The sequence below is a fragment of the Pelodiscus sinensis genome, chromosome 2, assembly GCF_049634645.1.
Source record: "Pelodiscus sinensis isolate JC-2024 chromosome 2, ASM4963464v1, whole genome shotgun sequence".
In the NCBI taxonomy this organism is placed as follows: Eukaryota; Metazoa; Chordata; order Testudines; family Trionychidae; genus Pelodiscus; species Pelodiscus sinensis.
This window is the reverse complement of record NC_134712.1, coordinates 25684245-25709839: the sequence shown is the minus strand read 5'-3', so window position 1 is coordinate 25709839 and position 25595 is coordinate 25684245. Positions and strand designations below refer to the sequence as shown.

The 25595-nt window shown below is 42.1% G+C and overlaps 1 long non-coding RNA gene across 1 annotated transcript; it reads left to right on the top strand.

Annotated features, from left to right (window-relative positions):
• Positions 1 to 1632: 1632 nt before the first annotated feature.
• On the top strand, positions 1633 to 19729 carry LOC112547054 (uncharacterized). The gene is made up of 4 exons (XR_003090801.2): positions 1633 to 2041; positions 14313 to 14425; positions 16532 to 16661; positions 19561 to 19729. It is a non-coding gene; the product is annotated as an uncharacterized LOC112547054 (long non-coding RNA).
• Positions 19730 to 25595: the final 5866 nt, after the last annotated feature.

The window sequence follows — 25595 nt, the reverse complement described above, 5'->3', positions numbered from 1 at the left end:
ATTATCATTTTACCCAGCACAGCATATCAAAAAAATGATGAGCATTTTGTAAATATGCAGTTCCCTTTTTAAGGAGGAATCATAGTTAGGAATTCTTCCATTGTAAAGGGGTTCTGTAACCAATCTATCCCTGGTGTAACATTAATAAAGTATGTTTAATAAATCTGGTTTATGGCTCTTTGCAAAGATCCAGTACTTGTGCTGTGTTATATTTTTAGATGCCTCTGCATGGTGCAGTGCTCTGTTTTATACCTCAGTGTTTGCCAGTTGTGCAGACATAAATAAAGATTAGATAACAATGGAGTACATTCCATGTGCCAGTTATTTTAAAATGTGGCCTCACAGAATTTTGATCAGCAATCACTGGCACAATTCTTCATGGCAGGATATTGTCCTCTGCTGTCCTAAAACAATCCCCTCCCCCCCAGCCCCCGCCAATAACTCTATGATAAACTCTTCACAGCTGTGGTTAGTGCTGGGCAGCAGTTTGAAGTCAAGGATAAGATGGAGCTTAGTTTCAACTCTCAAAGAATGTATTTGAAAATACAGATGTTATTGAGGTGGCACTGTCCCAGAAACCAAATGGATGTAGCATTCAGTGCACCGACAACAAAATGGGGACTGGGAACTCAGACAGGCAGGGCCTTTTTGCATTCCATTTGGGTGTTTGCTTTAATTCTTTTCAAGTGTTTCTAAAGGTTTGGCTTGTCTATGAAAGCAAAGTCCACCAAAACCTTTAGTTGGAGCTTATTTGCACTCTCTTCCTGCTGCAATCAGCTTGTACCTGGTCTGGTAGACTCTTATGGGCTGCTGTAGTTCCCAAGCTGGCTTCCTCCCTGCAGCTGTGTTGCAAGAAACTCTAATGCACATCTCTCTCCCTTCTGGTTATCACCTCTTCCTCTGACTAACTCTCCTTTTTTCTCCTTTCCTCCACGTGAAGCAGGCTCTACAGGCATGCCTCTTTAGTACTGGCTGAGCCCCAAGGAACTTGCTAGCCTTTTCTTGATTAAAATGGAAGAGTGCCCTATTACAGGAACTATCAGAGGAAAAGGCAGGACACATGAGGCTCCATCAGAACTAAAACCAGTGATAAAGGGCATAATCATGAATCAACGTAGGTGACTGTGCAGGAAAAAAAGAGATCACAAAATGTCCCTGTTAATTTCCTTTGTGAGCTACTGGGAGTCACAGTGCAGGAGAGCTACTCCCATTCCAAACATGTAAGCTGGTAGCACAGTGGGAAGAGTCTTGCATCTGTCCTCTCTCCCTGCAATGTGCAGTCCAGCACAGGTGATTAAAAATAGAGAGGAAAGTAAGCTATACCAGGTAAAGCACAGGCACAGCTTAGTTACTTCCTCAAACATGAGGGACTGAATTTATTGTCATTCAGTTCTTGGTCTTCTCCCTCAGGATAGCAGAGCTACTCTCTGCCCATTATTTAGCTAACTAAATATGAATTTAGATGCCTTCCTCCATGAATAAGGAGAGGAAGCTATGACTCTTCTTCCATAGTTATTGTTGCTAGGGTAAGCATTCCACAGGGATCCACAGCTCAGCTTCTCTGTCTCGCTTTGCCTGGAACTCTCAGCATTGTGACACTGTGGAATGATAACACAATTTTTTTTGCGAAGGGGAGTTGTTGTTTGGTCTTGGTTTTTCCACCACTTCTGACTGTAGCAGAGACTTCTAATTATGTAGAATTGTAGAAATAATGGGGTAAATCCTCAGCTGAGGTGCATTGGTGTTGCCTCATTGAAGTGTATGGAGCTACCCCAATTTACATAAGTTGAGTTTCTGCTCCCAAATCTGTAGGAAAACTTAGGCCCAGAATCTTCAAGCACTATTTAAGGTCTGATCAAACTCCTACCAAATTCAATTGGAGTCTTTCAAATTACTTCAGAGGGAGATCGATTGGGTCCTAAAAGTTTCAGAGTTCTTCAAGTGTTTTTCTTCTGTACTTTATCATACTGAATGTTCCAATTTCTGCTCCCACTCCTCCCGCACTTCCTTTTTCATTTTCCCCTACCAACTGGTGAGAGAAGTAAGTAGCTTTTAATGTAGCATATCAAACAACACAATAGTGAAATTGTAGAAGACAAGCAATGTCTTTTAAGGCTGTGGGTGTGGATGAGTCAGCCAGGTAACTGAAAGGTGCCAAAATATATGAATATGTACTTTGCTATATTTTTCCGTTAATTTTGGCATCTTAGAGGACTGCCATATCCTATGTATCTTGTGAGGCAATTTCCATGTAGTGCATCTGATCATATGGCACACAATGTTTTTTTGAGGTTTATGCTGTTTGGTGTTCTGCTTATCTGTCATTCATTCTGATTTCTCTGCTCCTCTGCCTCTGAGCTTCTGAGCAGTAATTGTTAAATAGCTACATGTACTGGCTGCCAGAGTGGGAAAAACTCTTTGGAGATATGAGAATACTATTGTTTTCCTTGCAGGTACGAGAAAGCTCAGAGACTGACCCCTAATAGGGTTTGCTCCTTCGAGATACTGAACACTCCTGTACAGTACTGCACTCCATCTCCTGCTGAGCTCATTGGGTAGCCTCTTGTAGAATAGAGCTTATGACTAGGGGAGCCCATTCACAGTGACAAATCTTACTTCTAATGTGTCTCTCTCTTCTAAGTACAATTCTTTTCTCAGTTGCCTGCTTCTGAAACACTTAACAGGGCCAACCACTCTTCATACAGAGACTTTGACCTTCAGAAATCAGAAGAAATATTATACACTCAGTCTAGTTTTTATGGGCTTGTCTGGTTCTGAAATTATCCCAATGGGAACTATAAACTTAGAGTGATAAGCAGGTGAGTACTTGCATTACTTCAATCCTCGAAAAGAGCCTAAATATGACAGACAATCACTCTATCAAAAGCACTCCAAAAGCCGTTTGAGCTTATATCATTAAAAAAAAAAAACCTGTCTTCAGGAATATTGCCATTGATACTAAAGTGGTTCTCCATTTGAATATGCTTCTCCATTTGCCTCAGATGTTCTCCTCAAAATATCCTGCTGCCCATCTGAAGAAACCTGTAGTGTTATTACATGTTTTTTCCTAACCATTGTGTGTCTTCTGCAATTTTTTCTGGAATGGTTGATGCATTATCAAATTCTACCTCCCTAGAAACACAGAAAATAGGTTGTCTTGTCTATTCCCTTAAAGCCATGCCATATTCTTTTTGCCAAATAAAAGGTCTTTTTTGTCATCTTCTTCTAAGGCTAGTACGGCATTAACACTTCAATCACTTTTTGTGTTATTGTTTGTTTACATTTTGAAGGATGAAAGAATGACTTCCTGTAGTCTGAGGCTTGTAATCATGCTCCAAATACGCTATCAGTGGATCTAGTTCAAGCTCACTGTATCAGTGGATATAATGCTCTCAAGTAATGATATGGTCATTGCATCAGTAACAAGTAGGATGTTTTGACTGTAGAAATGAATGGTGACTCTGTTCATGATATTGCACATTCACTGAAAAAATACCTTTTTGTCTCTAGTACCTGTATTTCCTTTTCTGGTAGCAGGAACTTGCAGGCTTTTTTCCTCCAGGAACTGATGGTCAATTTGTTAGAAAATTCATCAGTCCCTAGACTGAAGGGTGCACCTTATACGGAAGAAATGCAATGAGCTTCTAGGAAACGTAACACCCAGATATAAGTAAATGTCATCAAATATACTTAATTGACAACTTAGTAAACATCTTCCATGCAATTGGGAAGGGTACCATGGAACAAATATAGCCCAGTCTATATCATTGACCAATCAATGAATAAATAACACACGTGATATTGTTTGGAAAGCTAATTCATGATGAAGTTACTACTTTACTAGCATTAACCTTGCTTTAATAAAGCACAGGGTCTTTGGACATGTGCACACATCGTGACCCTCCTGTTGTAGCTGTTGCTTCTTTAACAATGTAGTCATATGACTGTGGGTAAACATGCGACTTATAGGAAGCCAGCTTCCTCTCAGACCTTTGCTATCAGTTCTTTCATATGCTCTTGGCTTTCTGACAGCTTAATCTTCCTGCTATACACAGACACATGCAGCTGGAATCCAGTTGATGTCCCAGCTTCCACATATTTAATCAGTCCTAGAGAAACTTTGAATTACTTTTCTTGTTCAGACCTTCCAAGTGGCCTGTGGTTCGGGTGGTGGTTTTGATTTGTCAGCTATTATACTTAATGAAGGAGCTTAATTACTTCTTTCATTTATCCAGAATTAATGGCAAGTAGGACACTAACCTCAATAAGATTTGTGATTGCATTTATAGCAAAGATTCACATGCTGGCAGCCACCAACAAAAGTATTAGTTCTAACTATCACCCTACAGCAGTGGTTCTCAAACTGTGGTCCAGTCCATGGCCACCTTGCAGGTGGGCCGTGGCTCAAGGCTCAACCCCTTCCCTCTCCCCCCACTCCAGCCCTGTGCCCCCTCCCTGCAAAGTTGGAACACAAATGCCAGCTTCCCACTGGGGGCAGAGAGAGAGCCTCAAGATGGGGTCTGGCTTGTGGGGGGAGCAAGTGGCTCTGTGCACTGCCACTCCTGCCCCTGGTTGGGGGAATGGCAATGCACAGACACGCTGCCTGGAGGCTTTCTCCACTGTTCCCACTGGTTGGAATCATGCCCAATGGAAGCAGTGGGAGGCAGTGCCTGGGACGTAGTGCCTGAGAGCAGTGCCTAGGAGTGACAGGGTATGCAAAGCCAGGTTAACACACCCCATCCATCGCATGCATGGACCCCACACTCCCAGCCTGCTCCTGCACTCTCCCTTGTTCCTCACCTTTGCACACCAGTGAAGGAAACAATTGTTATTTCACTTTGTGCGTGTATTTAATGTGACTGTCAAGAGTATTTGCACCATTTTCTCAGTAAGTAGGATTAAACTAGACTCATAGACTCATAGACTTTAAGGTCAGAAGGGACCATTATGATCATCTAGTCTGACCCCCTGCACAGTGCAGGCCACAGAATCTCGCCCACCCCTCTTAGAATAATCCTCTCACCTATGTCTCAGATATTGAAGCCTTCCAATATTTTGAAGGCCCCAACATGCAGAGAGTCCTTCAGCTGTGATCTGTGCCCAATGCTACAGAGGAAGGCGAAAAACCTCCAGGGCCTCTGCCAATCTACCCTGGAGGAAAATTCCTTCCTGACCCCAAATATGGCGATCAGCTAAACCCTGAGCATGTGGGCAAGACTCACCAGCCAGACACCCAGAAAGTTCCCTATAGCAACTCCTATCATCCCTCCATTGACCTATTTCCAACTGGAAATGAATGGTCAATTAGTTACCAAGATCATGTTATTTCATCCAACCATCCCCTTATCATAGAATCAGAACTGGAAGAGACCTCAGAAGGTCGTCAAGTCCAGCCCTCCGCTCTAGGCAGGACCAATCCCATCTAAATCAACCCGGCCAGGGCTTTGTCAAGCCGAGACTTAAACACCTCTAGGGATGGAGACTCCACTACTTCCCTAGGTAACCCATTCCAATGCTTCACTACCCTCCTAGTAAAATAGTTTTTCCTAATATCCAATCTGGACCTCTCCCACCACAACTTGAGACCATTGCTCCTTGTTCTGCCATCTGTCACTACTGAGAACAGCCTCTCTCCATCCTCTTTGGAACCTCCCTTCAGGAAGTTGAAGGCTGCTATCAAGTCCCCCCTGACTCTTCGCTTCTGCAGACTAAACAGACCCAAGTCCCTCAGCCTCTCCTCGTAGGTCATATGCTCCAGACCCCTAATCATTTTGGTTGCCCTCCGCTGGACCCTCTCCAATGCGTCCGCATCCTTTTTGTAGTGGGGGGCCCAGAACTGGACACAGTACTCCAGATGTGGCCTCACCAAAGCCGAATAAAGGGGAATAATGACATCTCTGGATCGGATTATTGTCTCAAATATTTTTCCCAAGATTAAGGAATTGTTTATAAAGATTGTTACAAACCATCTTGTGAGGAATGGTGTGTTTTACTGGAAAAGACATTACTTGAAGAGGTAATATGTTGCCCCTGGAATATGAAGTGACCCTAGAGCAGAGACATGTATGTAAACATGAAAGCACATGTCTGTGTCTGTAAAAAGACATGTGGTACAAATTGAATCTGGACCCATATCTTGAGCATCTGAAGTTCAGGTCCATTTCTGGAAATCTTGTTATAGGATATCCTATCCTATTTCTAGAGCGGGGGTGAGCAAAAGGGCCTCTGCAGGCCGGATACGGCCTTCCAAGCAAGTTGATCTGGCCCAGGGAGGTCCTGCCACTCCCCCATCCTCAGGCCAATTAGGGCCTAGGGGCAGGGGAAAGTGCAAAAAGTTTCCTCTGCCCTGCTAGGACCATGAGGCACTTAGAAGTGCCACATGCTCCTGGCAGGGCAGGAGCAGACTTCACATGCTCCCTTCTGTCCCTAGGCTAATGAGGGCCTAGGGGCGGGGGGAAATGTGTGAAGTTTACTCTACTCTGCCCCCACCCTGCAAGGAGCATGCAGTGCTTTGAAGCACCACGCACTTTTAGCAGGGCAGCAGGAGACTTTGTGCGCTCCCCCACCCTCCAAGCCCTGATAGGCCTGCGGTGGGGGAAGCACATAAAGTTTTCTCCACTATGGCTGTGCCATGCACTCCTAGCAGGGTGGGAGGAGACTTCATGCACTCCCCCTCCCCCAGGCCCTGATTGGCCCGGGGGCAGAAAGGGGAGCGTGTGAAGTCTCCTCCCACTGCCAGGAGCATGGGAGCCTGGGGGAACCTCGGGGGGCAGAGACTTCACTCACTTCCCCATCCCCAGACCAATCATGGTCTGTGAGTGGAGAAGCATCCTGCCCCCGCCCCTTCCACTTGAGGCCCTACTCCTTCTAGTACAGCCCAGGGCCACTTCAAAATTTCTGAAGTGACCCCAGCAAAAATGTATTGCTTGCCCCTGTTCTAGAGGCTCACTTCAGGACATGCTGGAGGGATTATATTTCCTGACTGGCCTAAAAACACCAGAGAATCCCCAGGAAGAGCTGTTTCAGAGGAAAACCAGGTCTGGTCCACCCTACTCTCAATGCTGGTGCCATGACCGTCACCAGAAAAGCAGCTTAAAACAAAAGTATAGAAGGTGAGGTTTTTTTATCTGTTGGGTGCAAACTCTGGTGTCATGTATGAGAAGAACTAAATACATTGTTTTAAAACTGTCTTGTGAATGTGCGAGTTTCTTTTCTTGCAACAATCTTTATAAAGGGAATATCGGATTTTCTTTTCCTTGACATTATACAGTATGGCTGCATCTAGACTCGCATGATTTTGTGGAAATACTTTTAACGGAAAAGTTTTTCCGTTAAAAGTATTTCTGCAAAAGCATGTCTAGATTGGCACGAATGCTTTTGCGCAAAAAGTGCTTTTGCACAAAACCATCCGTGGCCAGTCTAGACGTGATTTTGCGCAAGAAAGCCCTGATTGCCATTTTAGCCACTGTGGCTTTTTTGTGCAAATCAGTTCTTTCCAGTCTACACTGGCTTTTTCCCGAGTGGGAGCATGAAAGTATTTACGCAAGAAGCACTGATTTTGTACATTACTCGGTGCTCTTGCATTAGTCAGTGCTCTTGCACAAATTCAAGCAGCCAATGTAGACAGCTGGCAAGTTTTTGCGCAAAAGCACTTGCTTTTGCGCAAAATCTTGCCAGTCTAGACTCACCCTATGGTTTTCCCTCACCTCCTCTGCTCCTTATCTCCCCAAAGAATAAGGGAGCAAAATGCAGGTGTACCAAACAGGTTTAGAAAACTGTACTTCTTGAATACTAAAGCCCACTCATGTCCACCCCAGTTTATGTGCATTATCACATTATCAAGAAGTACCCTCCCTTTCACCATGAGACAAAAAGAAGGGATTATTTTGACACATCATTTACAGAAATAAATGGGTTTTTTTAAATTATCTTTGGCTGTTTCTTGCAGGTATGGTTACTTAGTGACTACTGGTCAAAAGGATTTCAATTTGATTGGTATCCACTTTAAACTCTAAATTTCACTTCTGTGCTGCAGCTCTTTAAACTTGGAAACAGTTTACATTTTGATTGGCTGGCCATAACACCTTTGTTCAAGATTTAGATTGTTAGTATTATGTCAGATGCTATCGGGAATGGCCACCTGCCAATCAAATTATAGAACACTGAAGAGGTTAGAGCCACATAGCATATTACTTTCTTTTGTAGATTGCACTGAGTATTCAAATTCTCTGATGTCTTATTCCACCTACAATGATTGCAATGAGAACAAGAAATAGCACAATATAGATCCAGTTTTATGACCATGATTCTAATGAGAATGGGAAATAGCAAAAAATGAATTCATTCTTTCTATGACATAAAGAATGTAATATTTGGAATTCTTCAGACTGTATATAACCAAAGCAAAATTCTCTAAACTCTAGACTACACTTTACAATCTTCTCTGAGTCAGAGGCACTCCACAGTTGTGCTGTTTCAGGAGTGCAGTGTAGATTTAATCAAAGTTCAATTCTTTGGTCTCTTTAGGAAATAAACTGCTTCAGCCTTTTTTTTTAAGGGGAACTTTCTTCTCCTTCTGCACAAGTCCAGAAGTAATATTGGACTCGGATGGCATCCAGATGGCACCATTCTCCATCTTTCCACCCTCTCTTTGCCCACCTGTGTGCATGAGAAAGTAGGAATCAGATAATCATAAAATACTAGTGTTTGAAGAGTCCTCAGGAGCAAAGCAGGACCATCTGTAACTGAGGCTACATCTACAGTACATCATAAAGTTAACTTAAGCTACACAACTCCAGCTACATGAATAACGTCGCTGGAGTTGATGTACCCGACCAAAGTTGAGTTATTTCAGGATCTGCACAGGAGCTGGGGGAGGTGGAGCGGGAGTCAATGGGAGAAACTCTTCTTCTACACTTCAGCTATGTCTACACTGGCATGATTTTCCGGAACTGCTTTTAACTGAGAAGTTTTCCATTAAAAGCATTTTCGGAAAAGCGCTTCTAGATTGGCAGGACGCTTTTCCGCAAAAGCACTTTTTGTGGAAAAGCGTCCGTGGCCAATCTAGACGCGCTTTTCCGCAAAAAAGCCTCTATCGCCATTTTCGCAATCGGGGCTTTTTTGTGGAAAACAAATCTTTGCTGTCTACACTGGCCCTTTTGCGCAAAAGTTTTTTGGAAAAAGACTTTTGCCCGAACGGGAGCAGCATAGTATTTCCGCAAAAGCACTGAAAATCTTACATGAGATCGTCAGTGCTTTTGCAGAAATTCAAGCGGCCAGTGTAGACAGCTGGCAAGTTTTTCTGCAAAAGCGACTGAAAAAGTCCAGAAAAAGTGGCCAGTCTAGACACAGCCTTCTTGTCAAGGGTAGAGTAACAAGGGTGACAGGAGAGTGATCTGCAGTTGATTTGGCAAGTCTTAACAAGATCTTCTAAATTGCCTGTGGATTGATCTCAGAACATTGATCCAGACTGAAGTGTAGATGTAGTCTGAAACATTCCAGCCAGGGCTTTGTCAAGCCTGGTCTTAAAAACCTCTAAGGATGGAGATTCAACTACCTCCCTAGGTAATCCATTCCAGTGCTTCAACACCCTCCTAGCGAAATAGATTTTTTTTCTTATATTCAAACTAGGCCTCCACCACTGCAACTTTTGATCATTGCTCCTTGTTCTATCATTTGCCATCACTGAGAATAGCTCCATCCTCTTCAGGTAGTCAAAGCTATTATCAAACCCTCCCCCACTCTTTTCTTCTACACACTACATAAGACCAGTTCCCTCATCCTGTCCTCATAAGTCATGCACCCTACCATCCTAATAATTTTGTTGCCTTCCACTGAACACTCTCCAATTTGACCCAAAACTTGACACTGTACTCCAGATGTAGCTGCACCAACGTTGAATAGATCATCCTTCAATCTGCTGGCAATTATCCTACTAATGCAATCCAATATTCCACTACCCTTTTTTGGCAACAAGGACACGCTGTTGACTCATAACCAGCTTCTTGTCCACTCTAATCCCCAGGTCTTTATATGTAGAACTGCTGCTTAGCCAATTGGTCCCCATCTTTTAGAAGTGCATGAGGATTCTTCCATCCTAAGTTTGTACTTCTCATTATTAAAGCTCATCAGATTTCTATTGGGCCAATCCTCCAATTTCTCTGGGTCACTTTGGACCCTATCCCTATTCTCTCCATAGCTTAGTGTCATCCGTGTACTTGCTGAACATTCCTTCACCCAGATTATTAATGAAGATATTGAACAAAAGTGGCTCCAGGACCAACCCCATAGATACTCTGCTTGATACCAGCTGCCACACAGGGTACATCTAGGCTACAGAGCTTTTCTGGGATACCAGACGTACTCGGAAAAGCTCTGCCACATCCAAGGAACTCGTCTGCTTTTCTGAAAAAAAATCAGAAAAGTGGACGCTTTTGTTGGCATCCTTGTAAACCTCATCTTATGAAGAAGGGATGTTCCAAAAGAGGAGGGTTTTTTTCCAACATTTGGCTCTGTGTAAACAGGCCAAATGTCAGAAAAGCCTTTTTCAGAAGAAAAGTGGAAAAAGACATGCAAATTGCGCTTCACAATCTGCATATCTTTTTCCAACTTTTCTCTGTAGTGTAGACATAGCCATAGACATCAAGCTGTTGATCACTATGCATTGATGTCAATGATCTATCCAACTTTCTATCTACCTTATAGTTAATTCATCCAATCCATACCTCTTTAACTTGTGGGAAAAAATACCGTGGGAGACCTATCAAAAGCTTTGCTATACTCAAGGTATAGCATGTCCAAATGTTTCCCCAAATACCCAGAACCAGTTATCTCATGATAGAAGATGCTTTGCAACATCATTAATCTTTTGCCATGTTGTGAGCCACTATGTGGATATTCTACACGGAGGTGCAAATGGACACATGCCTATTGGCATTTTGAAATTTGGGGCCAAGTTCACTCTTTTACTGCATCTCTTGTCATCATTTACACCAGTACACAGAGTGTGAAACCAGGTGCAATGTGTCTTGATCCAGTAGTGTTTTTGCACTCACTTTGACATGACGTAAGATGTAAAGCAATAGAAATTTTGGTCCTAAATTACTTTAGGTTGCATTCTCTTGCCCACATCAGTGCCAGCTTTAATCTACTTTATGCTCACTTTGCCAGATCAATAAGTATAATTGGAACAAACTAATAGAGTTTGAGGCTGCATTAACTTATGTTGTTTTGCCCTTCTGAATTATGGAACTACCATTTGTTGACAGAAAGTATGGGAGGCAGCTAAGGTTAAAAAAGCCACTGCCCCCAATTAGAATAAAAAAGAAGCACAATCTGGGCATGAGTTTGCCTAGGTGTGAGTGATAACACAAATTGTGAATAAATCCCTGTCTTTGGAAATGCACAGACTTCCATTTCCTACAGGCAGGTTATGTTTACTCAGGATAAGTCTACAGCCTCTCAGCATAGCCACAGTCTGTTGACGAAGACTTGCAGGTCTGAGAATCCAGGGCTAAAATCACTGTGTAAATATTCAAGCTTGGGTGGAAACTGAACTCTGAAACTCTCCACCCTCACAGAGACCCAGGACTCAGGCTGGGGCTTAAATGTAACCATATATGCTACAATTTTTCAGCCTCAGAACATGAGTCTACTGACCTGGGCCAGCCACAGGTTTCTCTCCTCTGTGGGTATATCTACACAGGGGTAAATGTGTTTGTTTGCAACTGTTTTCCCCTTATCCGAAAATACACTCAGACAACTGAAGGAGAGGCACTTATTTCTCATTGTCTGAGTATCTGGATTTTTAAATTTAATTTATGTTTTTATTTACTTGTCTGTTATAATGGAGAATGCTACAGAGTATCATTCTTCTAAAATACCATCCCTGTGCCTGCTATCCCATTGCGTTGCCTCACTGTCTCTGTAAAGCCACTTTATTCAGGCAGAACTTCCAGTATATGGGGGAAGAAGCACTAAATTGACCCCACAGACTCTGAATGGTGGACAAAATGAAATTATATATCAGACTTGTAGTTAAGGAACTGAGATAATTTCAGGAAATCTAGGGTCCATTCCTAGACTCTAGATTCTTCCAGAGATTTTGTGTGAGAGTTTGGACAAATTGCCAGATTTCAATACATCACTCATGATGTTGTTTTGATGAAAAATTTATTCATATCTCTATGATATTAAGGAGAGGGGGACCACACAAATACTTATCTAGATATATTTATCTGTGAAGATATCCATACCTCACAAGTAGACCTGTAACACATCTAGTAATCATAGAATCATAAAATACTGGAACTGAAAGGGACCTCAACAGATCATCAAGTCCAGTCCCCTGCCCTCATGGCAGGTCCAAGCATCATCTAGATCATCCCTGATAGATGTTTATCCAACCTACCCTTAAATATCTCCAGTGAGGGAGGTTCCACAACCTCCCTAGAAAATTTAGTCCAGTGTTTAACCATCCTGAGAGTTAGAAAGCTTTTCCTAATGCCCAAACTAAACCTTCCTTGTTGCAATTTAAACCCATTGCTTCTTGTCCTATCATCAGAGGCCATGGAGAACAATTTTTCTCCCTCCTCTTTGTAACACCCTTTTAGATACTTGAAAACTGCTATCGTGCTATCATATAATATGTACAATAATGGGTGAACTTGGGTTCCCCCTCTCAAAAAATTGATGTCAGTATTAGTCACAATATTAAAAGATTCTCCACCCTGAACTATTGGTTTTAAGTAAGCAAAACTTGAAGGAAATCAGTGGGTTACTCTCATGTAAAATTGATGTTTCAGAGAATAGATGCAAGCCTTTGGTTGACTCACTGTGAAAAAATGTGGTATTTGGTCTAATTTTGCCTTTTTAAATCAATGGACATGTGTAAAGCACAATGCAATAGATGGGAGAACCAGTCCCAGATTCTTTAATCTAGGTAACTGTACTGATTACACAATATGAGGAACAACTTGATAAATTCTGAAAAGGCAGTAAATTCTGAAAGCTATTTGCATTATATTAACATTCACTATCATTAAAAGTTTCATTACTCCTCATTGCAATAGGTCAACCGAGGCTAGGGTAACCATAGGCTGGGCAACCTAGGCTAGAGAGTGGGCCACATGAGTGGCCCTCCATTTCAGTGAAGGTATATCTCAGTGAACCTCACTTCACATTCATGTCACTTTTATAATACTAGCAGGAAGAAAATGATGCCGCTGGAAACGAGGGGAATTGTAGGCAACAGTAAACAATCTCATGGACCACATGTAGATGGGCCGCATGCAGCCCTTGGGCCACAAGTTGCCCACCACTATTATAGGTAAATTCTCTTAACTATTTAATACAGTGCAATCAATAGGACTATACAGTCAAAACACCGCCCCATTATGTGTACTGCAAAATTATGCCCTGCAAGGTTTTTTTTCCATGCATATTTTTGTGTGCAGTTACTCCAACACAATCAGATTAAAAGAGGGAAAGATGGTTTCCCAAGTAAATGTGATTATTTAATATAAGAGAACAGTTTTGGAACAGCTCAATAAGAAAAAAAAGGGGAGGAGGGTATTTAAATTGTTGGGCAGTGATCAACAATATTTTTTCTTCTAAAAATTTCCTGTTTCTTTGTTATTCTGACAAAAGGAAATGTAACCCAAGCTGAGTATTTTTTAGCAGCTGATTGCCACTTTGAATGGGAAGCAAAAGCATTTACTTGTACATTTGAGCAGTATTATTTGTCTTTGAGTCTTATGGAGTGCACAGTGAGGATATTAAATGACAGCTTTGAAAAACTAAGCTACATGGTTAAAAAGAAGACCGAACTATCCTTTACAGAAAGGGACTAAGCTGCAACAGTTTTTGATTATAGTGATGTCACCAATCTAGAGCAGGCACAAAAGCATGTGAAATACAGGTAGTCAGCAGTATATTACAATCCACAGGAAGATGGTGAACCTTTTCCTGTTGTTCATGGCCCACCCTCAGAGATTATAGATGCAATGGGCTTCCTAAGGACTCTTGCATAATTTACAGTCTAACCATGGAACCACATGTCAATCACGGGCTTAGTGGGGCACAGTCATCATCCATTTTCAATACTTGACATGATGACAGACCCTTTTCTCTGCATCATCCCTGAAGGTCAATAATATTACAAATGGTCTGCAGCAGATGAAAGAGATGAGGAGCAGGGCAGCACATGAGGAGTATTTATCCCATGATGAAAATAATAGATTGTCTCAAAGGGAAATTTTCTGTTTTTAAATCACAGCTGTAGTTAAGACTCAGAGTACTTCTTCTTTCCACAGCGTCAGTGAAACCTGGAGACACAGAAATGTTCAAAGGTACAGGCAGCCTGCATGCAGCTCTGGAACAGTGTCAAAAATTTCCTGTTGAAAAGAATTTTCAATGTACTTCACAGGTAAAAAAGATCAGTGCTTAGGCCTTTTTGATACCCTGCTTAGTTTAAGAAAGTGGGTGCAGAGGTAGCTTTAAAGCTCCCTGATACAGGGCCAGTTATCAGGTTCACCACACAGAGACCAACAATAGGAACTTTCCATTAACTAAGCACTACAACAATGTAGGGAATGCCTTGTCTCACATCCTTTTTCTCCTGTGTTTAGGGGCTGAGAATTGTGTGTTTGTGTGGTTGGGAGGGTGGAGGCTCAATAGAGCTACTGCACTGATTTTATGACATGAAGATATTCCCTTTACAAAAGGGGAATTCTCAGGGGGCTCCTTATGTTGCCTTCATTGTTAATTTATGTGACTAGACTTTAAAACACCTGGAAGAAAAAAGTTTGCTGTAGGGCTTTCAAGAATATTCCTACAATCTGTTCGGATCTTTGGATTAAAATTCAGTGAAGTTTTCAATATAGAGACAAGGAAATGTTATCTGCATTGTGTGTCTAAAGTACAATATACATATATTTACCATGCCCTGAATGAGCAGTTGTCATAACCCCTCTCCTAGAGGGCCAAGTAATGAGCTGAAACCCAAGTAAGAGAAAAAGAGTTAGGGTACAGATGTTCCAGTCTGTTTAAGAACTCTATTTGCCATTTGGGCCTTTTGCCCTCCCCTGTATGCTCTTTGATGGAAAATAACAGTGCTGTAAAGATTCAGTTGACTCTTGCTTCCTTAATTCCAGTAGGCATTATATCTGAAATGACTATTAGGTGCCCAAGATGATGACGTTTCAGAGCCAGCATGGAGTGTTATGGTGAAAGATGATACAGTGGATAATATCTGAGTGTGGGGATAATGATGGCAGGTCCATCACTCTCTGACTGAATAGCAGTGCGAGGTTACAAAAGTGTGGCAAAGCAGTGGCAGCAGAGAGATAGCAGAGAGGCAACAAAACAGCTTTTCAGAGAAGCCAGAGCCTCATGGTGAACATACTTGGATATACCCCTGGGCTCTGAAACTTCACTAACTTCTGACAACAAACTGTGAGTAGGGTACAGTGCGGGGGGAGGGCACAGAGTTCCGTTAAACAGGTACATTTTTATTGGATGGTCACATTGACAGTTGGGGAACCTGAAGTGAAGGACTATTGGAAAAAATGTAGGAGTGGATTTTACTTTCTGTTCGCATACTATTCAGTGGCTGTTGCTGTGTTTTTTCCAAATTAAAGTACTCCTTATTAAAATTTTTCTCTGTATGCAACAAAGACTCACAGTTTGCAAGTGGAGATATATTACCGGCAAAGTGCACTCTGAGGAAGTATGTCATTTTCCCAGATTTGTGTGCATGAACTCAAGCCAGTTTTGTTCTATATTTTTAAGAACACCTCTAATTGCTGTATACACGAGCAGTTTGTCAGTAAAGAAAACACTCATGAAGTCCGAGCACAAACATGTCACACCCAAGGCTCATGCAAGAGTGTGGGGATTCTCTAGGTCAGCCCAGCCAACCTCTCTTTGTTCTCAGATACCCACTCTACCAAAGAAAGCCAACTAAAACCAAGAACTGCCTTAATTTTAATGAAAAAAAATCAGATAAAAGAATTGGTGAAATGTTACAAAGTTTGCATGGTCACAAAATTGGCAAAACCTACATTTTTGTCTGTTTAATGGGCTGTATGAAAAATGTCACACAGCTTTACTTTCGTCCCTTTATCATAGGCCAGGATCTAGCCTGTGCTGATATTTGTTCTTGATATAGACATTATGATTAGAATACAGAATTTTAATATCTCCAGTAATCTGTGAATGATAGCTATAAATTGTGTTATCATGGCCTTTAAAATATTCTGGTAATTAATTTGATAGACACTCACAATCTCCCTTGTTCACAGCATTAGTCACCTTTAACAAAGAAATGTAATGGCTACTAGCTAACTATACAAAATGTTTAAAACTTTAGGAATAAAGTTAGGGATAAGGATACTTGGATTTATAATATGATTGATAGAAGTCTGCACAACTGATTGCTCACTTAACCACACTAAAACCTCTCCTTGAAATCTACTAATGGTTGCAATCTCTCTCAAGCTGTGCTGAAAATTAAAATTCTTATGTCACAAAGGTAGTAATAAGAACAGAAGATGGCCCCAGCTGTTGAGACTAGAGGTTTCATTCTGCAATTCCTATGCATGGAAAATTTGGATCAGCTTCACAAGTAATATTTCTGCATATGTGGGGGCTTTCAGGATCAGGTAATGCTTTTATTATTGTTATTAATAATAATAATAATACATAATGGCACACTGATGCCCAGCAGCAGAGTTGTGAAAAATCTAGGCAGCCCAAAGTTTCCTGTATCTCCAGGGAATCTCACTACTGCTCTTATCTTTGGCATAGGGCAGCACCCATTCTGATCTATGGTTGGATAGCTCTTGTATAGGGAAAGTGGTAGGACATAACACTTTTTCACAGAATCATTTTGGACTGCTACTTTATCCCTCCTGGGTATTGAAAGGGTAAAGGGAAACTCCTTCCTGTCCCATAAACCTTGCAGAGAACATGAGCTACCTGTCCCTTTTTCATTTGTACAATAAAGATTGCAGGAAGGAAGAAAATGACACCAATTAAATTCCTTCTGAGTACAATGCTCAGAGCTATCTGACCATAATGTTCTAGCCTCAGATAAGTAGCTGTATCTTATGAACACCTCCTGCCACACTTTTCCCCCTTTTGAATTAAAAGACCTGCTTGCTTGTAAATGTTTAGCAGATTGAAAGTACTGTGAGTACAGAATGTGGGTAACTGGAGGTCAATCTATAGCTATTTACAGACCTATTTAAAAGAATCCTCCACTTAAAATTTGTCAGTCAGTTACTATTTGTCGAAGCTTATTACAAGGCATGTTTAAGATGTCTATGCAAAACACCTTCTTTGACATAGATATGGTTCACAGTCTTGGGCTGTGTCTAGACTGGCAAGTTTTTTCGCAAAATCATCTGCTTTTGCGGAAAAACTTGCCAGCTGTCTACACTGTCCGCTTGAATTTCCGCAAGAACACGGACGATCTCATGTAAAGTATCAGAGGGGTAGCTGTGTTAGTCTGAATCTGCAAAAGCGGCGAGGAGTCCTGTGGCACCTTATAGACTAAGGGCTCGTCTACACTGGCCCCTTTTCCGGAAGGGGCATGTTAATTTCACCTATCGTAGTAGGGAAATCCACGGGGGATTTAAATATCCCCCGCGGCATTTAAATAAAATGTCTGCCGCTTTTTTCCGGCTTTTAAAAAAGCCGGAAAAGAGCGTCTACACTGGCCCCGATCCTCCGGAAAAAGTGCCCTTTTCCGGAGTCTCTTATTCCTACTTTGAAGTGCTTTTTCCGGAGGATCGGGGCCAGTGTAGACGCTCTTTTCCGGCTTTTTTAAAAGCCGGAAAAAAGCGGCGGACATTTTTATTTAAATGCCGCGGGGGATATTTAAATCCCCCGCGGATTTCCCTACTACGATAGGTGAAATTAACATGCCCCTTCCGGAAAAGGGGCCAGTGTAGACGTAGCCTAACTGAAGTGTAGGATCATAAGCTTTCATGGGCAAAGACCCACTTCGTCAGATGCAAGTAGTGGAAATTTCCAGAGGCAGCTATAAATATGCAGGCCAGAATCAGGCTGGAAATGACAAGATGGATCCAATCAAGGAGGATGAGGCCCACTTCTAGTAGCTGATCTGGAGGTGTGAATTCCAAGAGTGGAGAAGCTGCTTTTGTAGTTAGCAAGCCATTCACAGTCTTTGTTTAATCCAGAGTTGATTGTGTCAAACTTGAAGATGAACTGTAGCTCAGCAGTTTCTCTTTGAAGTCTGGTCCTGAAGTTTTATGCTCCTGCACTTCAGTTAGTCTATAAGGTGCCACAGGACTCCTCGCTGATCTCATGTAAGATCGTCACAGTTCTTGCAGAAATACTGTGCTACTCCCGTTCGGGCAAAAGCCCTCTTGCGCAAACCATTTGCGCAAGAGGGCCAGTGTAGACAGCACAGTACTGTTTTGCGCAACAAAGCCCCAATGGCTAAAATGGTGATCGGGGCTTTTTTGCGCAAAACCGCGTTTAGATTGGCACGGACGCTTTTCTGCAAAAAGTGCTTTTGCGGAAAAGCGTCCGTGCCAATCTAGGTGCGCTTTTCCAAAAATGCTTTTAACAGAAAACTTTTCCGTTAAAAGCATTTCCGGAAAATCATGCCAGTGTAGACGTAGCCATGGGGAGCTCCCCTTGGTTGCAAACGGTAAACCAGAGCCAATGGGAGCCACAAGGCTCTGTGGCCACAGTGCCAGAAAGTAAACACACTGGTGTGGCCAGCTACCATGTTTCTTAAAGTGGTTTCATGGAGCACTTTGAGAAACACTGCTATATGGTTTTATGAGAGGCAATCTCATTCCAGGCACATCCCATTTTCCTGGCACAGCCGAATCCTTAGCTCCTACTATTTAGGGCTACGTCTAGACTGCAAGCCTCTTTCAAAATAGAGCGTCTAGACTGCAAGCAGTACTTTCGAAAAAGCAAGCCGCTTTTTCAAAAGAAAGCACCCAGGCAGTCTGGATGCTCTCTTTCGAAAAAGCCCTGTTTGCATTCAAGAATGCCTTTTTTCGAAAGAGCACTTTTGAAAAAAGGCGTTCTTCCTCGTGAAATGAGGTTTTCCGCCATCGAAAGAAAAGCCGCGTTCTTTCGATTTAATTTCAAAAGAACGCTGCTGTAGTCTAGATGCAGGTGAAGTTTTTTCAAAAAAAGGCTACTTTTTTCGAAAAAACCCTTTAGTCTGGACACAGCCTAGGAGGAGTTCTTGAACAGACAGACAGATAGATGGATGGACAGAGAGACAGATGGACAGTTGGGCAGACAAGCTCAGGGGTCTGGGGTTGAGGGTGCTTTCAAAAATGTAATTCCAAATTGCCTATGCTTTCTAAAACTATTTTATAACTCTGCCCTTCTAATCACACTTTAAATTAATTGAAGTGTATTTACAATCTGAGCTCCAGCTTAATGAAGTGTTTCTGTCTGGGATGGAAATATAGAAGCCAGCGCTAATCTGAAATGATGGATGTGAGCTAAAAGAAATTGTTAATGTTCACATTTAGCATTACACTGAATCTGATGCTCTCTCTCTAGGCTCATTCATCTCATTTACATCAATGACAGCAAAAGCGTATTTGGACTATCCTTTGCAGAGAGGAGCCAGTTCAATAAGAGGGGCCTTCTTCATCCCTGCAACATCCCATTTCTATGTTTGTGTAACTCTGCTGAGATCAATGCATAGATGATAGTAAAAAAACAGTAACAGCCAGTTACTCTGTTTTTTGGCATTTTTGGCCTAATTAATAGAGAGTAATTCCCCATGCATGTGGCCATACACAGAGAGCAGGGATATGCTAGTATGTAATGCTGCATCAAGCCTGCAATATTATCAAATCCAATGCTTTAAAAACACATGACTAGAATTGTTTGACAAACTCCTGTACTGAAATCTTTCCTAAGCTGGGCTATTTAATTCATTATATCCATATCAACCCAAAGCACGAAGAACAACATTTCTTCCATTGCCCTCTTTTCTCAGAGCTGCTAGAATTTCTTACTCATGAAGATAATATTACATTTTATTTCCAAAATTAAAATCTTTGAACATTACTTGAAGGAAGAAGCCTGTGGTGGGTGGTGTAATGCTACCTGTAGTGATTCAGGACTGTGAATACCAATTTTAGTAAAGAGAAATGGGTAAATGGGGAGGTGACAAAATTTGCAGATGATTCAAAGTTCCTCAAGATAATTACATCCAAAGTTGGCTGAATAGTTACAAAGGAATAGCACAAAATTCAGTGACCGGGCAACAAAATGGCTGATAAAAGCCATGTTTATAAGTGAAAAGCAATGCACACTGGAAAACATAAACCTATATATACATAAAGAGGGGGCCTAAATTAGCTGTTACTGCTGAAGAGATATCTTGGAGTCATTGTGGGTAGCGCTCTGAAAACATCTGCTCAATATGCAGCAGCAGTCAAAACAAAACAAAAAAGAACAGTGCTAGGAACCTTTAGGGACGGGATAAACAATCAGACAGAAAAATGCACAATGCTTCTCTATAAATCTATGGTACGCCCACACCTTCAATACTCCATTCAGTTTTGGTTGCACCATCTCAGAAAAGATGGAATGGAATACATAGAGAAGGGCAGCAAAATAAGTAAGGATATGGAACAGCTTCCATTGGAGGAGCGATTTTTCAGTTCAGAAAAGCAATAATAAAGGATATGATAGATGTCTATAAAAATGAATGGTGTGGAGAAAGAGCATAAGGATGTGTTGTTTATCCTTTCACATAACACAAGAACCAGGGGTCACCCAATGATATTAATGGACATCAGATTTAAAAAACAACTAAAGGAAAAACTGTTCCATATAGTGTGCAGTCAGCCTGTGGAACTCATTTCTATTGGATGTGGTGAAAGCCAAAATTATAACTTGGGTTCAAAAAAAGAGTAAATAAATTAATGGAGGATAGGCTCAACAATGGCTATAAGCCAAGATGGACACAGATGTAACTCCATGCACTGAGTGTCCCTAAACCTCTGACTGCCAGATTCTGGGACTGGCAGACAAGAGATGGGCCACTTGATAAATTGCCCTGTTCATTCCCTCTGAAGCCTCTGGCAACAGAAAACTATCAGAAGACTGGTGTCTGAAGCACCTGGCAGTAGTGGTGGTCAGAAGACAGGATATTTGGCTAGATGGACCATTGGTCTGGCTCACTAAGGCTGTTTTGATATTCTTAGAAGGTTAAGAACCAGGGTACATACTATATACTAGTCATGAGTTCTTTACTTAGATTGCACCCATTAGCTAGCTACTGTGAACTCCCCAAGCACTATAACAATCTAAACATGGAATCACAGACAGTTTCCTTAGCACACTGATCAATATTGTCACCCAGAATAAACACACTTTTATTATACATGGCACCAAGAAGTACAGCAAGATGAAGCAAACAAGGAGTCCAATGGCACTTTAAAGACTAACAAATGTATTAGGGCATAAGCTTTTGTTAGATACAACTCTCTTCCTCAGATGCTTGAAGGGATACAGATATGAGAGTGTGACATCAGTTCTAATTAAATTAGAGTGGATACTGCTCATCTCTAAGGGTATGTCTACATTACCCCGCTAGTTTGAACTAGGAGGGTAATGTAGGCATACTGCACTTGCAAATGAAGCCTGGGATTTGAATTTCCCGGGCTTCATTTGCATAAGCGGGAGAGCCGCCATTTTTAAAACCCCGCTGGTTCGAACCCCGTGCAGCCGCACTGCACGGGGTTCGAACCAGCGGGGTTTTAAAAATGGCAGCTCCCCACTTATGCAAATGAAGCCCGGGAAATTCAAATCCCAGGCTTCATTTGCAAGTGCGGTATGCCTACATTACCCCGCTAGTTCGAACTAGCGGGGTAGTGTAGACATACCCTAACAGTGATGAGAAAGTGAGAATATCTGGAGAGGAAATAACTTATTGTAATGAGAGAGCCATTCCAGAACACTATTCAGACCCATTCTGATTTGTCAAATTTGCTTGTGAACTCTAGCTCAGCAGTCTGGTTTTGAAGTTTTTTTGCCTAACACCAACTTGAAAGTCAGTAATCATGTGTCCAGAGACGGTAAAGTGTTCCCTAACTGGTTTTTGCATGTTACAAATCAAACATAAAAAATTGTGTTAATTTATTCTTTTGCATAGAAATGGTCTGGTTTGTCCAATGTACATGGAAGAGGGGCAGGGCTAGCATATATCACACTAGAATATGGGCAGTTGAATGAACTTTTGATGCTATAGGTGATGTGGTTAGGTCCTGTGATGGTATACCTAGGGTAGATGTGTGGACACAGTTGGCAACAGGTTTGTTGCCAGGATTCCTATCTCTGTTGTGGGGTGTGAAGCTGGACCAATCACATCGCCCATGTCAATTGTACCTGAGATCTCACACCAAAGACAAGCTTGTAGTCAATCTTATAATACATTAAAAATAGATTTATTAAACAGAAAAAAAGAAATGACTTATTTACAGTGCTAAATCAGGTAAACATACATGCAAATTAATTAAAATCTTAAGTTTCAAAGTATAATAGAATGTCTATAATAAGCAAGAATGAGAAATCCTGTGGCACCTTATAGACTAACAGATTTATTGGAGCATAAGTTTTCGTGGGCAAAGACCCACTTTGTCAGATGCATGTAGCGGAAATTTCAGAGGCACGTATAAATATACAGGCATAAGACAAGAGTTTCAATCAAGAGTAAGGCTAGAGATAACGAGATCAATTCAGTCAGGCAGGATGAGGCCCACTTCTAGCAGCTGATGTGGAGGTGTGAACATCAGAAGAGGAGAAACTGCTTTTGTAGTTAACTAGCCATTCACAGTCTGTTTAATCCTAAACTGATAGTATCAAATTTGCAGATGAATTTTAGCTCTGCAATTTCTCTTTGAAATCTGTTCTTGACTTTTTTTGTTGCAGGATGGTTACTTTTAAGTCTGATACTGTGTGTCCAGGGAGATGGAAGTGTTCTCCTATAGGTTTTTGTGAATTGCCATTCCTGATATCTGATTTGTGTCCATTTATTATTTACATAGGGACTGTCCAGTTTGGCTGATCTATATGGCAGAGGACCATTGCTGACACATGATTGCATATATTACATTGGTAGATGTGCAGGTGAATGAGCTGGTAGTGGTATGGCTGATGTGTTTAGGTCCTGTGATGGTGTCATTGGTGTAGATGTGGGCAGAGTTGGCACTGAGGTTTATTGCAGGGATTGGTTCCAGAGTGGGAGTTGGTGTGGTGTGGTGTATAGTTGCTGGTGAGAATTTGCTTCAGGTTGGCGGGTTGTCTGTGGGCAAGGACTGGTCTACCTCCAAGGTCTGTGAGAGTGGAAGATCATTGTCCAGGATGGGTTATAGATCAGCAACCTACAACCCTCATTGCAAACTCTCCTCATTGCATTGGAGAGGTTTTAGCTGGGGACTGTAGGTGATGGCCAGTGGTGTTCTGTTATTTTCTTTGTTGGGCTTATCTTGTAGCAGGAGGCTTCTGGGTATACATCTGGCTCTGTTGATCTATTTCCTCACTTCCTCAGGAAGTAGCATATTTAAAAGTAGCCATCCTGCAACAAAAAACTTCAAGAACAGATTTCAAAGAGAAACTGCAGAACTACAAGTCATCTGCAAATTTGATATTTTAGGATTAAACAAAGACTGAATTACTAGCTAACTACAAAAGCAGTTTCTTCTCTTCTGATGTTCACACCTCCACATCAGCTGCTAGAAGTGGGCCTCATCCTCCCTGACTGAATTGACCTCGTTATCTCTAGCCTTACTCTTGATTGGAACTCTTGTCTTATGCCTGTATGTTCGTACCTGCCTCTGGAATTTCTACTACATGCATCTGATGAAGTGGGTCTTTGCCCATGAAAGCTTATGCTCCAATAAATCTGTTAGTCTATAAGGTGCCACAGGATTTCTCATTGTTCTTGCAGATTCAGACTAACATGGCTACCCCTCTGATACCTGTACTAACCAAGTTCTATATGTCCCTTAGGCATATGCCAGGCTAACCAGATGGACATTTCTTGTTTGTGCCTAAAAACCTTGCTACCCAGCATTAAGATCACATCCCTTTTTGTTAGGTTCCCCCCCCCCCCCCTTCTCCCATATGCTCTGATCTGCAAACCCTGCTGCTGGGAGGAATCCATTGCATGACTCACCTTTGGGACAGGAGAAAGGGTAGAATGACCAACATATTTTGTCATTTAAATTTTCCACAATAATCTGTCTGATATCAATGGGCCTTTCCTCTTGGAAAGGAACATAACACCTTTTGTTGAAAACCTGCACTTCATACTAGTTTGTCACTCTATCTGGTGATTTACATAATCACAGACACTCAATACAACTGTACAAATACTACTTAATAAGTTATGTGAGCTTGATGCATGCAGCAACTCACAAGAATTCAATACATTCTAATCAGTGACTACATAATTATAATTCTAATACCTATTTTAACAATACTAACACACAGCTTGGCCCCACTGCTTCCGGCCATGTATTTTAGACATGAGCAAAACCTGGAATCTGATCTGCCAGAGTCCGAGGCAGAAATGCTGATGTATTGCTCCTCCCTACATTGCCTTTTAAATACAAACCATTGCAGAATGTGAATGAAATGATGAGCTGGAAGTTCCAAGGAAGTGACTGTACTGAAGATGGGTCCATCTACTATGGCTGCTTGTTGTAAAGACAGGTCTCTTGGTAAGTGTGATTATTTTGATTTGTTGGGCTTTGGACCAGTGCTTTAATAGTGGATTGACTAAGGTGAGGTATTGTTGGGGGGCACACCCCCAACATGGGGTGTGTCCCCTCTAAGGTCCCATGTCCCCATCCCGGCCCCTCTAACAGGGCATATACAATACTAGCAGTCCCAGTACAAAGTCCAGGCCCCTCTATCAGGGCATATACAGTAGTTGAGGCCTAGCTCTGGGAAAAGCCTCTCCCAGCTGAGGTGATTGCCCAGGGTGCAGAAAGGGGAGGTAGGAGGACCCAGGCCCTCCCACTCCATCAGGTCCCAGCCCAGGCCCCTGTAGGCAGGGACTCTTGCTCCTGCCTGCTCGGTGGGGAATCCTGCCAATACACACCAAGCTCTGATAGCAATACTTTGCCCTGGACTGCTTCCTGGCACCCCTATAGTCAGTCCACCTTGGCAGTGGTCCTTGCTGGGGCTGGCAGTGTAGGTGGTCCAGTCCCTCAGGCAGGGTTGGCTGCCGGCTTCACTCCCACAGTCCGATGCTGGCCCCCGCTCTAGCCTCAGCTGCTGTAGGAACACCAGGGTTGCAACCTAAGTCCTTCTACCCTCCAGCTGCCTCTTCTCCTACTGGGCTCCCTCTGTCTTTATATGCTGGCTCTTCTGGGAGCATGCCCAGCGGGGCTGGAGGGGCGGGGCTCTTTCAGCCATCTGGGTCTGGGCTACTCCCAGCTCTTCAATGTGGGGCCTGTTCACACTGTCACAGGTATATACCATTTTAAAAGTCAATGTTTACCAACAGAGCTATACCAGACAGTTACCAGTCTTATTAGATCAGATTCCATTGTATGGCAACTGTTGGAAAA